Consider the following 6,000-nt stretch of genomic DNA (forward strand, 5'->3'; position numbering starts at 1 on the left):
TAAGAGATGACAAAATGAAAGGTCATATGAATTTTAATCAAAATCAACCTATTGAAGTTCATGAAGAGGGTGAGATTAATGACAAGGAACAAATTGGTAGTTGTAACCATAGAAACACATTATTACAAGTCAAAAATTTGATGGATATGGATGAGGAGCTACTTTTTAGTCAAATTCTATGTGAGTATATGGTATCTAAGAACACTATTAAAAACATTGCAAAACCATGTGAGACGAATATTTAAAAAATAAAAGTAGATTTGGAAAGGCACTATTATTTGTCAAGTTGTTTAGGAGAAAAGAGACAAGGCCTATTTTGGAGTTGTTGGGTGTTGATAATAGGAAAAACCGTGCACATAATGTTAATAAAATAATAGTGAAAAATTCACAAACTTCATTTAACAAAATTGACAACACAACTCAAGGAGGTGATTTAAGCACTATAGGTAGAGTGTTGATGAATACAACATCTAGCAAAAAGTTCAGACAAAGAAAATAAGAATGTGCAAAATCTAATTTACTACATATATCAATAACTATTCAAAGATCATTAGGAGGATAAATATGGTAGATGAAAACATTGAGAATAATTGGGTGAATATTTGTAGCATTCCTCAAGAAAGTTAGGATTTTTGAAGATGTACAAAGACAAGTTATTAAATTTTGGACCATATCCTCTCACATTTCTTCCAATAGATGTGATATTATACACATTGAATATTAAGAGTCAAGGGTGAAAATTGAACATCCAAAGCATTCTATAGATATAACACAAAGTGAACTATTTCAAACATTCAAGCGAGAATTCTCAAATGTGAAAATATATCATAGAATGTTTGAGAGTCTACATTCTTCCTTTATATGCATAAGTAAGATACATGAAATTTTGCATTGTCTTAATCATGTTGAATTTGGTCTAACTTGTAATCATATAAAAAAATTATGGGAATAATTAATCCAGATTTGGTCATCCCTAGCAATACAACACAATTTGTGAAGTCTACATTATGTGATAAGCTTAATGATTTAGATTAGTTCAAAGTACAATATATCAAAATTCAATGTGAAGATTGTGGAAATTTGTGTAAATTTCCACTGAAATTTGAGAATATTAATGAATTAAGGCCACTTTCATGGACAGGATATGAATATGAGATGTACCAAACTAAGGTAGGATATGAATCTTTAAAAAAATGTATTGAATGAGAGTGAGTTGAGGTATGATGAGTTTATGAACAAATTTTTTCCATTAATATATCCACATATCCAATATTGTCATGATGCATGGTGAGAAGCTAAACAATTTTGTGAATAGAAAAATTGTTTTCCACCTAGTTGTATTCTTTCATATGTATATTTCTCTAAGAACTATACATTTTCACCTCAAATAGAGCTTAAAGGTCAATAATATCATTATGAACAAGTTACAATATTTGTGTAAGTGACCTATAGACACACACAATTTAATGTGGATGAGATAGAAATTTTGGACCGAAATGATCACATTACCATTAAGGAGGTTCATTTATATATAGTAGTGATAGACTTCATTATAGGATTTATGTAGCTTTTTTTTTTGAAATATTCTCTAAAGATCTTAGAAATTGTGGAATAATTGTTTTAGAGCACATGATTTGGTTTGATGGTTGTGTAGGTTAGTGTAGATGCACTTATACATTTTTCTACAACTTTATTTAGCTTAAATATGTATGTGTACATGTATTTCAATTATTTTAATTTGATATATAAATATTTTAAAGATCTTTTCATGTTCACGAGACAATATAAACTAGCAAAAGCATTTAACAAGAAGCCATGCAACTTGTAGGTACATATGCATTTAGTGTGTTTAGTACTTATATATATCTTCTCTCTAGATCTGGACATTTTCAAATTAAATTTAAAATTATGATTTAGAACTTTCATATATATGCATGTGTGTTACACAAATAGGTAATATGATAGAGAGTGCAAATCAAATTGTTGAATGGTGCAAACCTCATTTTTCTAGTCAACACACTGAACATAATAAGTGTTATTTTTCGGAAGTGAGAGGTAACTTATATATATTTAATATATTCTTCAAATTCATGTTTTTGATTATATTTATTTTTAAACATGAAAATTGTTTTCATATTTTTAATGGATATAGATTGATCTAATCCTTACAATCAAACGATTCTTGGTATTAAGAGTTAACATCAAGTGATGACTATAGGACACTGAAAACTTCTAGTGATTAAAGTAAGAGAGATATGCTTTTGTGATGACTGCATTAAGGAAAATCCAATGAGTAAATGTGGGAATATTGCAAATGGATATGTTTCACATTGGAATTTGAAGTTGATAGTTAGACATCCTCCTTTTGAAGATACTAACATTGCCATTCACAATTCTATATATTCAATTGATTATGAGAATGTTTCTAATCTAGTTACTATAGCTCTATGCATATACATATATATGTATATGTTCATTAAAAGACATCCCCTTAAGACATCCCCTTAGGACCTCCCCTTAAGACATCCACTTAAGACATGTACTTGGTAGATATGATCTTATGATTTTATGTTCTTAGGTATGTTAGATTATAAATGATTATATGTTCTTATATAAGGTTATAAGTTCCTATAATGTATGATTATATATGTTCTTATAATATAAGATTATACACACTTATGTATGTTCAAGATGTTATTTATGCTTTAACCTATGCTTAGATCTATGTTCTTATGTATTTTCTAGAACACCCCCTTAGGACCTTCCTTAATACATCCCCTTAGGATTTCTCCTTAAGACATCCCCTTAAGATATGTACTTGGTAGATATGTTCAGATTATATGTTCTTATGTATGTTAGATTATGTATGATTGTATGTTATTATATATGAATATATGTTCTTATAACGTATGATTATATATGTTATTATAATTTATGATTATATGTGTTGTTATGTATGTTCTTATAAGACAAGATTATATGCTCTTATGTATGTTCAAGATGTTATTTATGCTTTATCCTATTCTTTGATCTACATTCTTATGTATGTTTTAGGAAATCCCCTTAAGAAATCCCCTTAGGACATCCCCTTAAGACATCCCCTTAGGACCTCCCCTTAAGACCTCCCCTTAAGACATTCCCTTAAGACATGTTTTGTGTGTGCATTAGGTAGTTTGATGTATATATGTATTTTGAAAGATGTTATTTATATGTTATTTAATTTATGTTGTTATATATCATTTGTAGTGATTAAATGATCATATGTATTGTTTAGTGTATTCTTTATGTTCTTAGATGTATGTTCTTGTGCACATGTTCTTTGATGATTGAATACTTTTATTTTTTTCAAGACGAACTATTTATTATTTAGCTTACATGCTTTAATCTACATTCTTATGTATGTTTTAGGTCCTTCCCTTAAAAAATGTGACTTGATGATGACATTTAATTTATTATATTTGATTTAGTTAAATTATGAGTTCATCAACATCAAAATCAATAACATATACATGAACATGGATATACATATGAATATTGAATATACATACATTCAACATGAACATTTAAGATGTGAACATAAATGTCAACATAAGCCATGAACATAACATACATCTACAAAATAACACATCTTTGAACTAACATGTACATGTATATAATGAAATGTCTCTATAGAATAATGTACCCATATAAAATGTCTCAATATAAAATGCATCCACATAACATATAAAGCTTGGAGGTCTCCATATGAAATTCATCGAAAATAGCATATATAATTTCTTCATATCAAAAGTATCCAAAATAACCTATAAAATGTCTTCATATCAATGAAATAGAGAGATCTAAAATAACTCAAGCACGACATATACATGTAGATCAATTGTGTCTCCCTCCTAATCCATGACCACAAAAGGCTCTATGATCTGTGCCTGAACTCTATGCCAAATGAAAAAATACACACATACTTGTAAAATTAAATTTGTTTTAAATAGAGTTATAAAATTACACACATTATATGTATATCAAATATATTTAAATTACATACATCTAACTCATATCTTTTAGGATCTATCAACATCTGAAGATTATAAAAATATAATATACTATCACTAAGACCCTATAGAACATTTATATACATACACATATTTAACCTAGATTTCAAATCAAGAATATATGTGTCTCTATATATGTATTTAAACTCAAGTATGTGTAAATTTATAATTGTAAACTCTAGTAAAAAATAAATTTAAGCTCATTGATATATTTATCATATCAACATGTAATGCTTTGTGGATCTGACTAATATTTGAATTGTGTAGTTATATAGTAGAATCAGTGTCTACATTGATTGTCTCATCTGTATGCATAGTGGTAAATATACATTGGTGTACTATAGGGGCCTACATAACTGGGGGGTTATGTAGGAGGTGTTGTAGGGGCTTAGTAGGAGTAGGCATTGTAGGACATGATGTAGGTATAACGCCCCACTAGGGAACCCAGAATAAATTAACCTAAAGTTTCACTAATTTTGTCAAACACTTTTTTAAAGATAATAACTTAATTTTGTCAAACACTTTTTTAAAGATAATAACTTAACAAAAAAAATATAATATAGTGGAAGTAATATTCACATACATAAACACAATCCATGAAACAAGTTACATCTTTTAAGTGTTTCATGATGTTAAATCACATTTAAGTTTAATTAATATTAAATCTGATACATAACAAAATGACATCAATAAATAATCATAAGTACAAATCTATTTAAATAATATACAATTACAAGATGCCATTTGGCAATAATTAGAATGCATGATCATCCATTGTACAAGTCACAAGGTATGAATAGCTCAAAGAATATACATCATGAATACAATACATCATCTCATAAGATCTTTGATAATAAAATACATTATAACAAGGTATTACCATCCAACATAAAACACAAGATTAGAAAGAAAGAAACAACTTCATAGGTATATCCAACAATGACATCCAACAATTGGATCTTAATGGCATAAGAAAAATGCACTACCACCCAACCTCATGGAACCTAGTTAGCTCACTCCCACTATGCTGAGGAGATAAACTCAAGTCCCATACAAATATCAATTTCAAAAGTCATAATCAATATCTAGGTCAAGGAAATGCTTGAAAGAAAAGTATCTCAAAGATACAAAGACATGAGTATCATCTAATCCTAGAGGCAACACAAACATGTAGGAAATCTAGTATGTAAGTAGGCAAGTGTCATCACATCATCCAACTCTAAGGTTACCCTAGCAACCTCTTTGGACTCTGACCCCCTAGTGTGATGTAGGTAGTTTGGAGAGTTGTAACTTATGACTCACATATGGATTTTCTTAGATTATTCTTCATTTTTTTCAAAATCTATACTTGAGGTGGAATCAAACTTAAGTAGCTTTGTTGGGGCCATTTTGATTTATTCTTCTAGAGCCAAAAATTCCATCTTGAGCTCTGAATTTTAGTTTTAAAATATATTAGGTATTTTTTTTGTTTTTTCTTCTTTGTAATAACTTCAAAATTTCTTTCTAAATTTCAAAGATTAGTTGGCAATTAACCTTTATGGTTTAAAGAGGTGATAAAGTAAACTTTGACTTTTCTTTCAGAGGTTTTTTTAGAAGTTGTAAAAATGGCATTATTTTCCAATTGTCAAAATTTGCCAAATTTGGAAATTTCCCGTTTCTTCCTTTTGGAGTCTATTGTTATTTAATAGAGTTAGAGATCCATGTAGAAGCAATTTTTGGTAATGAAAAATTTAGAGTTTGAATCTATATTGGGTTTTTTCATGAGTTATTAAGTTCTTTCTAAATTGAGATAAATGTGCTACATCATTTGGTATCAGAGCCACAAGATGGCTGGGAGAGGAAGAGGAAGAGGAGGTGTTTCCCAATTTCAAGGAATCATAATGGACATGCAAAGACAAATTAAGGAGCTTACTAAAAGAGTTGATAATCAAAGAAGATGGAATGATAATGT

The sequence above is a fragment of the Cupressus sempervirens genome, chromosome 7 (genome assembly GCF_028749045.1).
Source record: "Cupressus sempervirens isolate cs-2001-9-10 chromosome 7, ASM2874904v1, whole genome shotgun sequence".
Classification (NCBI taxonomy): Eukaryota; Viridiplantae; Streptophyta; class Pinopsida; order Cupressales; family Cupressaceae; genus Cupressus; species Cupressus sempervirens.